We start from the raw sequence: 12,974 nt of genomic DNA, 5'->3' as shown, positions 1-12,974 counted from the left end.
GACGCCAAGAAGCCCACAGTCACTGAAGTTTGGAGCCCTGGCCAGCCCCCTGAAGGCAGTTTCTCGCACTCCTCCTCTGCCCTTCTGGCGCGGCTGCGGTCACTAATGCTGCTCCTGCCTCCATCACTGTCCTCTCCTTCACTGGTGCGTTGGATGCGAGCCTGCTCAATGTGACCACAGGGCCAGGGCCCCGGCCCACAGCCTCAGAAACAGCCCCAGCCCACACCCCTCTGGGACGGAGCTCGGGGCACAGCAAGTGCAGTCCGCCCCCCTCTCCACACCCAGCCAAGTCTCCAGACCCCACCTCCTGAGCGTTTTCCAAAGCACTCCTCTCTCTCACCCTCAGCGCTGCCAGAATTCCCTCAACTCCGCCACCCTCGGCTCCCCCGGACGGTGACTGCCACCATGTGCCGAGCGCTTCCTCCCCACGAAGCACTCCGCACGGGTTGCTCCAGGGAATGACCTTCGCTGGTAATAAATGTGATTTCTTTTAAAAAAATTATTGATGTTTTTGAGAAGCAGCATTTGCCCACAAAGCAACGCTGCCTACCGCTGAGCCAGGATGTGTCCCTGTGTTCACCGATTCACTCATCTGTCCATCAACAAAGGATATGAAAACAGTTGCTGTATCCACAGCGATACACTGTCTCCTCAAACACTGAATTCCCTAGATGGCTCGGAGCCGCATTACCGTTTGAAAAGGTGCACCCAGCCGCATCATGCAGTCAGGCTGGGCCTTCCTGGGCTCCCTCTCACCCTAGGGACGTGTGCCAGCTCCACTGCGCTCTGCTTCTCCCCACTGTCCCCTGGGCCTGGCCAGCTCCTCCGTCACAGGAAATTTCCATCCTCACCGAGCTCCCTCTGGGCCTCTCTCTCTGCCACTTAGCCACCCTGAATCCCAGCCCTCCAGCCCGCCCCAGATCCACCTGGCCCATCCTTCAGGTGTGAGTAGGGCACGGGGCCCTGCTCTCCAGCTACACCCTGCCCCCCCAAGCCTCAAGAGGAGCAGCGCTCCCTTGGGCTGTTTCCTGTGAGCTGCGATGGCTAAGGAGGATCTGCTCATCACTGAGCCAGGGAGGTGGAACCAGCTCACCTTCCCCCTGCTGGGGTAAAAGCGACAGGGCTACAAGGACAGATGAAGCCTCAGAGAGCAGGGGCAGAGAATGAAGCAAGCAGAGGGGCCCCGCCTCCCTGCCAAGGACTGGGCATCTCTGGAGTTCAAGGGGCATCTTCCCATCGATTATGCCCCTGCATCTCTAGATGAGTTCTGTGGGCAGCGGAAATGTGTTCTGCACTTTTGGGGACCAATGCACATTTCATGACGTGTTATAGTCAAGTCACAAACACATTCACGCTCTGGACACTTCTGAGTCTAGGAGACACCTCAAGAGGAGGTGCGTGGGTACAGGGTCACATGCTGCACACTGACCTCACTAGAGCTCTAGAGATGTCACCAAGTTAGAGGACCTTTTTAAAGAAAAAGATTAGGAAAGTATGAATTCCAGCCTAAGTACAAACTTTGGGAAATGATTATTGGCTCTGAAAGCTTCAACTACACACCAAGTCCACTCCCAAGTGAAACAGTAGAAGAAAATAAATTTACACGACAGAGCAGAGGATTATATTTAAATCAAAGCAAAATCACAAAGGAAGGCAAAGTGTAAGGTACATATTCAGTGGCTGAGAAGGGACAGCTCTGTACAGGCATGTGCCAAGTTCCCAGGCAGAGATGACTGAAGACATGGTCCCCACCCTCTCCTCCTTTAAGCTGTGAGCATTGGGTATTTTGTCTGAGCGGTGGGAAAATAGCTAGTACAATCCCTCAAATGACTGTACCTAAAGAAGTTCTCTACAGCCAAAGCCACTGGGACCCGGTCCACCTCGGAGTGCTCTTTGCTATTTCAAATCGTATTATTTGTTTATTGCTCATCTCCTTGTTTAAAATAAAGTTTCCAAAGAAGCCGAGTCTGATCTGTCCTGTTCATTGCTGCAATCCTCCAAGCACCACGCGAGGTACCAGGTATGCAGTCAGCATTCCCAAAGCATTCGTGGATAAGCAAACAGAGAGAGGAGCAACCCTTCAAAAGGCTCTAAGTGTCCGCAGTTTTGGCACAAGCCCGCAGCAGGTTTTGCAGTGAGAACGCGTGTCTTCACGAATGCTTTTTATTTTGATTATCACTGCGGCCCAGCCACTGTCCTGCCTGCACGAATCATAGTTTCACACAGCCTGGCTCCCGCCAGGAGTGGAGAAGAAACGGGCGATAAGCCTGAGGCGAAGCTGGGTCAGAGGGTGCCATGGTCTGTTTTGACGCGCTTGTCTCTTTAGGATGAGGAGCACTTGAACTAGAGTCATTTGGAGACCAAATAATTCCAAAACTGGCCTGGATTTATCTTCAGAGACAGTACAACATCTGCTAAGTGTGGAGGACACCTGGGTGACTCTCCTTGAAAGAGGAGCAATTGCCTCCATTTTGGCTGAGCCTGACCCTATTTCCACGTACTGACACGTACAGAGCTGGCTGGGACTTTTCCTTGTCCCTTCACTTAGCTTTAAGCAACACATGTCTGTCCAGCTGAGGTGATCATGGCAGTAGTTGGAGAAGGCAGGCGTGTTTCCCTGGACCCCCGTTGTTCCCACGGGTGAGCTGGGATGAAGCGGGACGTGTGAGCCAGTGCCCCATGCTGTTGGCTGGGATCCCACCTTGGGGTAGAGGCTATGACTTCCTGGGGCTTCAAATATTACACATCAGAGCTGAAGCACCGACCCCAACACATTAGCTACTACCTCAGCTGTGTGATGCAGGTTACTCTTCTCGCCATGGGTTGCTCTGGAAGTCGTAGATTGGAATTAGCCTGCTAGGGTTCCAATAACTTTTCAAGGGATTACAAACATAACTTCCCGGGCTGTGATGAGGACCGGGAAAAGCTCTCTATCACAAGGAGTAGAGAACGCATCTTTATCAGACCGGCAGCACAGCCTGTGAGTGTGCTCATACGACCCCAAAAGACATTTTACGGTTCTACTCAGGAGAAGCGTTGGGCAAGGAAATCATCAAGTTAAACCCAACTCTTAGGAGTGTGCAGACGTAGCGGACGGGCTGTTAAATGGACACAACTAATACACGGAACATAGCATTTCACCAGAAATTGGGCGGAGGTGATGACGATGTTTAACTTCCATGAGGAATATCCTGTATCGAAGATCTCTCCGCACACCTTTCTCAGTGTGTAAGCACTCTGACTTCAGTCTGGCAAGTCTGAAGCTACCTGGGGAAGGTTCAGCGAGGGGAGGGCAGCCAGTGTGTGAGGCTGGGGGGCGGGGGGCATGCTCACTCTGTCAGCAAAGATTAGGATTCTGAAGTTTAAATGTCAATTGGGCGCCGAAGATGGGTGTTTCCTCTTGAATTCATCATCGTGTTCTAAAAAACTGATGTGATCCAAATGTGATATATGGTGACTTTTGTTGGCCCTATAGGAGGCTTATATGCATGTGTGTGTGTGAATGCACACCTCTGTGTATAAGAGAGAGTGTATGTAGGTGTGAGTCTCAGATATAAGGGAAAAAAGCAAATTAATATGTCAGAATGTAATCTGACCACTCACAATTTATATTAACATACTAAACACAGTAATGCCAGTAAAACAACATTCATAATCATTGTTTCACATGCTTAAGAACCTCACAATACCTTGAGAATATCTGTGAAGCCCAAGTAGCTCAGTATGACTTTGACCAGCAGAATTATATTTACTCAGAGAGGCAGTCACAAAGAAAGAAAATTAACCCCAACTGCAGGCTTATTTAAGAGATACACACTTGTACCATGATTCTTTATTTTCTCCACAGTTAGGGATTAAAGCCAGGGTGTTTGAACTATATCTCTGACTTTTAGTTTTACTTTATTTATATTTTAAAATTTTGAGACAAAGTCTTACTAAGTCACTAAGTTGCTCAGGCTGCACTTACATTTGTGATACTCCTGCCTCTGCCTTTGAGAGTGCTGAGATTATCAGCATGGGCCACCATGCCTGGCTTCACTTTGATCGTTAATTAATCATTCTGACCATTTGGCTACTTTACTACTATCCTCCCTAATGAATAATAAGGAAAGTAACCATGTATCGTTCTTCTTTCACCTTTTAACTTTTATATAATTACCTAGGACAACAAAAACTAGCAAGTGATGGACCAAAGTGAAACCCAGGGATCCCAAGTCCATGACCAGGGGTCTCTGCTCTATGAGATGCACTCTCTCAGACACTGGTAGAATTTATCTACGGTGCAAATTAAATACTTGCCTGACCACAGGCAGTAAACTGGAGAGTCATTAAGCCAAGTCCTTAAGACGCTGCAGGTCAAAAGGTGGCCGAGGGTCCACTCCTGTCAGAAGCCACGGAGGTTCCTGTTGGAAACGGGCTGCCTAGGCTCAGCTCCAAACGTACCAAATGCAGATTTGTGGATGGGTCTCTAAAAATCCTGCTCAACAAACTCCCCAGGTAATTCCGCTGCACATGAAATTCTGCAAACCACTGTATCTCATTCTTGGCAAATCTGTTATTGTCATTTGGGGTTCCATACTGGACAGAATTCTACATTCTCACTGAAGTCATCTTGGGGATTATGAGGCTTGTGGAGGACTGTCAGAAAATTCTACTCTGTCACTGAGAGTCATCTTTGGGTTCTCAGAGTGTCTAACACTGGTTCTCTAGTAAGAAACAACACACATTAGCTGAAATGGGGAAACACGTACTGCGTCCCTATCTCATTACGCACCAACCGAGATGTCTTCTAATAAAGATCTGACTTCCAGCCTTCGGGTGAGAGAGTCTCCAGACTCTGTCCATGAGCAACTACCATGTCACAGCTGGGGAGTTTGTCCTGCAAATGCAGTGAGCTGCCCAAAGCTGGCCTGCTCGAGGTTAGCAGCTGTTGCTATCTGTAGCTTCTCTAATTCTGTTTTCTTTATTCTACAAGACAGGTCCTCTCCATGAATTCCTGCTATCTACATTTTAAGACTTCCACATGTCTTGAGCTAGCAAATAAGTCAACTCCATCTTCCCTGTCCTATTATAATGGGATAAAATCATCACGGTTTGGATCCTAAGTGTCCCCTAAAAGCTCATGTATAGAAGGCTATGTCCTTGCCGTGGGTCTATGGGGGGGTGGAGCCTCAGGGAATGTGGCCTACTGGGGGGCCCCTCGGTCACTGGGGGCTGAAGGAGGGGACACTGAGACCCCAGCCCTTCCTTGTCTCTTTGCTTCCCAGCCCCCACGAGGCGACCAGTTTTCCTCTGCCACGTCCTCACCAAGAGGTCTGGCCTCGTCACAGCCCCAAAAGCGACACCACCCACTGCCTGTGGGCTGAAACCTCTGAACCTCTGAGCCACAGTAAATCCTGCCTCTTACATAAGCTGATCGTCTCAGGTATTGTCACAGTGATGGAAAGCTGACACCCAAACCCCTTTGGGACTAATTCTCTTTAGTGAAACTGACAAGAACTCTCTGCATCTCTGCAGTGTAACTTCAGGTACAAACTGCAGCAAAGCAAGGGAACACTCAGGTCAGCCTTAAGCTCAGGGAATCCACAGCATGACGATGGCAGGGTCTGATGGGGGCCTTCGAGCACTAGTCCAGCCTGTACCGCCTTCAGAAATGGCAGGTAGGGAAGCAGGCCCAGCATCCGTGGAAACAGAAGACCAGCTGCACCTGGCGCTTGTGGCTAACACAGCAGCCCATATCCCCGGAGACTGCAGGAAATCTGCACACTCAGGCTGACTATTACCACTCTGCTTCCGAAGACAAAGGAAGTGTCCAGACCTCAGATTTGTCCAAAGGAAGCTTGATTTGCTCTGTCTCTGGCCTCCCAGCACCCGCTGCCCAAGTACCACCTCCTGAACGCTCCCTGGTGCTCAGAGCCCCAATCTGAGGAGTCTAGGTCAAGTACAGGCTGGCACCTCTGCTGCCCCTTGAGAACTGCAGGAGATGCCTGGGAGGGACAGTGGGCACTGGGGACCCAGCAGGGGGCTGAGCTGGGCAAGGGCAGCTCCCTAGGGAGAGACAACATTAACACAAAAGGCAGAAGTCGGAAAATACACGGGGAAAGCCTGGCTGCTTTAGTTTGTTAAAACTAAATACACATTCACACACAGCAGAGAAATGGATCTAATTATCCTTGGAAATTTTAATTGTGCCTGTGTCCTGATGGAGATGCCCAAAGAGAATGATGAGGCTCTGGCCGGTGAGTAGCGAGGGAAGGCTGGGCTGGAGAAGGAGACTTCAAGTCATCATCAAGGTCACGACCCTTCCCCAAGACTGCACAGGACTCAAAGAAAATATTTATTTCCCATTAAAAATAATGATGTGGGTATAGATTTGTATACAAGAAAAAGGCTTCCTAGACACACTGTTACATAAAAAAGAAAACATTTGCATAGGAGTATTTAAGATAGAAATCTATCTACAAAACTAGTGTGGATCTATGTATGAATGTGCATGTATTGCAAAATAATGTTATCGCTATTTATCAGGCATTTAGGAGATAAGAGGCGATCAAAAACTAAGGTGGCCCCTTAAATTTAAAAAATGTATTGCAGTTAAAGCACACTGCCTTTAATCCCCCTTACAGTGCTTCCCTCTCATTTCGGTCATACTTGTCCCATCCTTCTTGCTGCTTTCTGAAGCAGTTCTGGAAGCCCTTTTTCGTGAGTGTCTTTTCAAAGTATGACAAAAAATGGTGAATGCTGCTGCACCTACCATCCAAGGGAAAGGCAGGCTCATTAAAACATGATTCTGTGTTGTCATCCACCTTATTTACCAGATCTGGTACCATGCAACTCCTAGCTCTTCCCCAAAGTCAAAATGACCAGGGAACACAAACTTTTGGAATCAATTTGGGACACTGAAGCAGCCAAGTGGCACAGCCAAAGATAGCACAAAAGAGGACTCCAGAACTGCTTCAGAAAGAGGCAAGAGCGATGGGATAAGTGTGTTCAAACCGAGGGTGATTAACGGTAATGTCTTTTATGTAACAAATATTTGTGCTTAAATGCACACCATATACTTTACCCACACCTTGCATACGAGGTATTGTGTATAGTGTCTGTATGAATTGTACCATTTAATCTTCAAAGCTCAGAGAAATAAGCATTATAAACATTTTATAAAGCAGCATGGGGACTCTCTAGGAACTGAAGAGACCCGATATGTCCCGTCCTTAGTAAACAGCTGCTGGGGAGGTCAACCCAAATCTGTCCGACTACAATATCCACTGCACTAGATTTTCCTCTCAGACAGGAAGTTTTGGAAAGCTACTTGCCAGAAATACTAACAGTACACATTTTCAGATGATGAGATTTCTTCTTTTTGTTTTACAGTGTTGTCCAAATATATTCTAAAGTTAAGTGTGCATTATTTTAAATATCTGAAATACAGACATTTTAACTGGAAAAAATAAAAGAAGGGAAATCTCAGTCTCTGTATGTCTCATTTTCTACCTCAAACAGTTCAAAAGTAATATTTTTCTAGCTACATATGCCACAAAAATATATATATGGAGAGAATTGCCAAAATATCAATCACTGAGAAGAAAAACTGTTATGTTCAATTTCTGAATTTTTTTGGATTAGTCTATTAACAAAAGCCCATCTGTCTCTCAGTCCCCAGTCTTCCAGCTCACCAAGCTGCACTTAGCGCCAACAAACATTCTCCTTCCCTACTCAACCGTAGTTTTTTCTTTTTTGAGACAGGGTTCTGCACTGTTGTCCAGCCTGGCCTGGGGTTTACCATGTAGGCCAGGTGGGCCTCAAATGCATGACCCTCCTGCCACTCTGAGTATGTGGCTGGGACTCCAGGCACACACCACTGTGCTCAGCTCCTCCTCCATCACTTCCCTCGGCTCCCCACTCGACAGCAGAGTCCAAAACATCCAAAACACCAGCTACAACCAGGCTGCACTCTCCTCTTGGGGCTCCTCTGCTACCACTGCCCAGCACACAGCCTACATTCCAGCTAGCTTTAGGGCCTCTGACTTCTGGAATGTTCTATCAGGAATGCCTCTCAGTAACTAATCTCTGCCAAACCCAACTATCTCCCAATGGTCAAGATGGAAAAGTCAAGATGGAAAACAAGGCCATTCAACAGATGTTTCCTATAAAATGATGCATCAAGAAGCATAACTACTACTACATATGTGTATAATGGGCCACGTACACAAGCACTCAATAGTATCAGGTTTTTATTTTAAAAAGCTGTGCAGCAAAGTTCTTTAGTTTGGATCTGAAGTGACCCCTAATGGCCCAAGTGTTGAAAGTGCGAATTCCAAACATGATACTATTGGGACAGTGAGCCTTTAGGAGGTGCAGGCCTCACTGGAAGAGTTGGGGTCCCTGGGGCTGGCCCTGAGGGGATACTGGGACCCTCAGCCATTCCTCTCTGCCTCTCTGCTTATGCTTCCAAGTGGGCCCAATGTGAGCACCTTGTCTCCACCACACACCCCAAACACGGTGCCCTCACCTTGCCACGGGCCAAGGCCAAAGGTCCCAAGACCGCAGGCTGAACCCTCCCAAGCTGCGAGTCAAAATGAACACTTCTTCCCTTTAAGTCACTTACCTGAGGTATCTGTGACAGTGACAGAAAGCTGCCGACCACGTTTCACAAAAGCCGCGACCTCATCGCTGTAGGAGACTACACCACGGTACGCAGCACTCTGCCAATTAAGCAATGACTCATGCAGTTTGAAGCTTGGAATTTTAATTTTCTGCTACTTAAAGAACCTCCAGACCGGTGATGCTGAACCTATCCGAGACTAGGTACCCAAACCACAACCGAAAACCCACTCATTTGTCACAAAGTGCCAACACCGCCCCTCTGTGCGCTGCTACCCGATGCAGGGCTGCTGGGGCGATGCTGGGCGACTGGGCTCCCAGGCCCACAGGGAGGGCTCTGTGCGCCTGCTGTGGCATACCGCCATCGGTCTGCCGCCACTGCTCTAGACTTCCTTAGGTTTCACTGCATACGTAAAGTAAATATAAACCAACTAAAGTGGCCGAGGTTTCCTACAAATTCTTCAACAATCACATCAACTCTTCAAAACTGCAAGTCCACTCACAGTTATGGCTGCGTCTGTCACTGGCCTGGACATGCGTCAGGCCCCGTTGTGTCCAAGCGCTCCAGTACGGTCTCTAGGATTTTCTCCCAATCAGCTGGCCCCGAATCTCCAATTTCTGACACACAGTCACGACCCTCAAATTAGGCTGTTGGTCTTTTCTCTGCCACACGGCGGTCTTGTAAAAATTCACCCCAAATTCCGGGGTGTCAAGTGTGAAGAACATGTTTCAGACATGAAACATGGGGTCCATTAAAATACACACACTTCTCATTTGAGGATGTACAAAGCTGACCCAAAGAGGAGAACTGCGACGGAAAAGAGATTTTGTCCATTCAGCCCAATGCCAGGACCAGCACCGGTCCAGTTCAGCCCTGGCCTCCCCACACCCGCTTTCTCTCCTCCTCTTCTACGCCTCCATGCCCTTCCAGACACCAGTCAGCGGACAGGAGAGGAAGCAGAGCCCCTACAGAGCCCCCGTCCCGGAAACCATTCCTTGTCGTCTCCTAACACTTGCAGTATTTGCTTCCCTGAAGCAGTAAAACACCTGGAACCCGTGCGATACGAGCTACAGACAGGGGCCGCAAGCTTGTGAGGAAGAGGAACCTGCCAGTAAAGGTAATGACATGAGCCTGGTAGTTCTCATTTTTACATCCACCAGCAGTTCTTAAGCCTCAACAACTTTTTTTTAAAATCACAAACAGCCTCACTTTTATTCACTTCTATAAATATTTATTCGATGATTTAAGGGTTTAGAACTCTACTTGGTGTGGGTTCAAAATTCCAAAAGAAAAAGTTCCTATCCCACATCGGGTGCTCACCCAGGGTAACTGGAAAGAAAATGCACTCAGGAGCAGGTTAAATACTGTTCTGGTCTCGCGCAGATATCCCTCCCCTTTTGTTTGTAAGGAAGGGCTATAAGAGCAGTGTATCAAAATGTCAGCAATCTAGAAATTAAGTTGTCAGCCTTTTCCTCTGTACTGCAAATTACAAAAGAATTAGAGGTTTGGTACTAATAGAAGCTTACACTTCTAAAGCGTGCAATTTAACCAATCATCTCAAGGTCTAAAAATGCAGCACTGAAGACATTTCAACCAAGTGATCTGCAGTTCTGGTACCTAATTTCTACTTAAAACGCTTTTTTCCTCTGTAGAAACGTGTTCCGGAATAGCCACCCAGTTCAATCAGTGCCACAAGGAGCTGCTCCGTATATAACGCACTCAGCATAAGGAATGGCAGCTTAGCAAAGAGGCAGAAAAAGAAAATGAGCATCTGCACCTACTCTGTGGTCATTCATTTTTCATCCTCACACCACACTAAATTCAGAAACCAAAATATCGAATGTCCTTTACACTTTCAGAATTCTAGCCTTCCCTTTATAATTTATTCAACAATAATTTGGGTGAAACAAGTCTTTGATCATCTCCGCACAGGAATTTTAAACATGGATTAAAATGTTAAATTATAGAACAATTAGCAAGTAAAGCAAAAATTGGAAACGGAAATCGCTGACCTCGGATCACTACAGTATCTCCCCTGCTTGTGAAATCCCCAGCTGCTACAATGTTTTCCAACTGCGATCCCATCACTTAAGAACAGGTAAGAACAGTGCCCACTCAGAAAATAAACCGTACCTTTAAAGATACGACATACTTGTAAAAAGACAACCCTAATGGTCTAAACCAAAAATTTATCAAGGATGCTGTTTTACTACAATGAATAGTAGGAAACACATTGACTTAATGCATAAATAAAAATATTGACTCATTATTCTAGTTCTTTAGATAACTTTTAAATGGCCCTCTAAAAATTAGACTATGTTCCTTTATAAAAAAATACTCAGGGGTCTCTGCTATTTTCCCCCAGAAACATCTCGGTCCCTGATCTTTGAAACACTTCCTCCCGGGCAGGCTCACAGTCCCTCTGCTTCCAAACAGTACCTTGAGGCGCAGCTCAGCGTGAGAAGGGAGACCCGCTCAGGCACCAGGCAAAGTTAAACCAGCGAGACGCCTCAGACAGTCTGGTTTTCGCCTGCCCCACCCTTGTTTCCTCTGAGCTATAGTGATGTCATAACGCCGGGCAGGGCAATGGCTTCACCGTCCCAGTCCTTGCTTCTGAGCACATAATTCTTTACAGCCAGAGCGAATCAAATGATAGCACAGCTCTCCAGAAGCCAAGAGTGTCTGACGAATTCCCAACAAATTAGCAGCCAGCGAGCAAGCCTTGTGGAGGAAAGAAATGCTGCAATTGCACCATTGGGGATCTCTCTAAATGAAGTGGTCCTAAAGCTGAATGTGAGCCGTGGTTTTCAACGCCAGCCTAGCTTCCATAGTAAAGCCGACATTCAGAGAAGTGAACTGTGACGGGTTACTTGGGAGAGACCAGGAGAGTTAAGGATGACCAGCATACACTCAGGGCCGAAGAAACTCCTCTCTGTGACAGTCAAATTCCCACAGAAAGAAAGCACATTATTTTTCAGTCTAATCTTGGAGTTCCAGTTTACTGGCAAGAACATGAATTCTAACGCACCCATTTCAGTTGCTTTTTTAACGCACACGCTTAAAAGATGAATGCACGTTCTACGACATGGGAGAAAATACTTGTCACACTTCATATAAAATAAATTCAGAAAAGAGTCACAAGGTGATGACAGACGTCATCTCTCTCAGGACAGGGTTGGTGCTACACAGGTGATCTCAATTCATCTGGGCAAAAACTTTAAAAACGCATGTATACAACTGCAAAAATCCCTGATCTTGCATTTCAACACCAAGCTGGCCCAAGTCCAAGCACCATACAAGAACTGACAGAAACCGTTTTTAACCTAAAGCACCTTCGCACAGAAGGAATGACTTAGAAATCGTGAATACATTACGGAGACTCTGACCTTTGACCTCAGCTCCTCAATCCTTCCTCTAAAAGTGGTTTACAGTTACAGCGGCTACTTTTCTTGTGACCAATCAACCATTCACAAAACAGTCTGTTTTGCAAAACTTACCCGCCTGAGCTTACGAGCCCGACAAACTTCATGCAGTAACTCGTGCATGTAATTATTTTGCTTTTCTAAACCATCAGAGGACCCTCCTTTCAATGAGACAGCATTTTGCACTCTGCCTTCTTCATAAATGCCTCGGAAATGAAACTGAAGTCACGCTTCTCCAATTTAGAATGCATTTCCCCTTACAATACATTTGTTACTCCAGCTAAAAGTTGGAGCGTTTTGATGCCAAATTAGCATGCATTTAAAAAAGCAATCTTGCTGAGCTAATGCAGAAGCCACCTTCCGGTTCCAGGCATTCATGCAAGTTTGATGCGCTCCTCTGTTGCCACTGAGCTACGTTCACAGCTCCCACACACAAGTGTTTGACCATTTTCGTGTCCTTGGGCCTTTAAAACACCCGTGCGAAATTAAAAACAATGTTTCCAGCGCCTGGCGTGAAGATTGCTCTACCCAGAGAAACTCCAGCTCACCTGGCTGCCTCAGGGACCCCACACTGGGCCGGAAGAAAGGCCAGGCCGGCTATCCGCAGAGCAGTTCCGCAGGACCAGCGCGGAGAAGCCGAAGCCCCGGCCTGCACGGCGCGCCGGCCCGGCCTCAGCCGGATCAATGCCACACGCTCCCTCTCCGTTCCGTCGTTCCGCTACGGTCCCCTCCCAACTTCAACCCGGGCCTGCGAAGGCCGGGGACCCTAAGCAAACTTCAGATGGGCGAATCTAGAAGGGGAGACGGCAGGATGGCCCCCGCCGCCGCAGAGGAGCAGTTACAATTTACTGGGTAACAACACCCACCGCATTGCAGAAGCCGCGAACCCGCCCCGGGGCGCGGGGAGGGGGGGGCAAGCGGGGAGAGAGGAGGGGGTCCCGGAGACC

General features: G+C 47.6%; 1 protein-coding gene across 10 annotated transcripts in view; it reads right to left on the bottom strand.

Annotated features, from left to right (window-relative positions):
• The window catches only part of Epb41l3 (erythrocyte membrane protein band 4.1-like 3), a 215,160-nt gene that overhangs the window by 125,649 nt on the left and 76,537 nt on the right, over positions 1 to 12,974 (bottom strand). The window contains exon 1 of one of the 10 annotated variants that reach the window (XM_005372627.2): positions 12,576 to 12,649. The exons of 8 other annotated variants lie outside the window; for them this stretch is intronic. The gene's annotated coding sequence lies outside the window, so the exon portion shown is untranslated. Of the gene's footprint in view, positions 1 to 11,044; positions 11,136 to 12,575; positions 12,650 to 12,974 lie in introns of those variants that run through there. One more of the 10 variants, XM_005372626.2, reaches the window with a different exon arrangement.

Source organism: Chinchilla lanigera, unplaced genomic scaffold (genome assembly GCF_000276665.1).
Source record: "Chinchilla lanigera isolate Chin_1 unplaced genomic scaffold, ChiLan1.0 scaffold00001, whole genome shotgun sequence".
NCBI classification, from domain to species: domain Eukaryota; kingdom Metazoa; phylum Chordata; class Mammalia; order Rodentia; family Chinchillidae; genus Chinchilla; species Chinchilla lanigera.
This window is presented reverse-complemented; position numbering and strand designations above follow the sequence as displayed.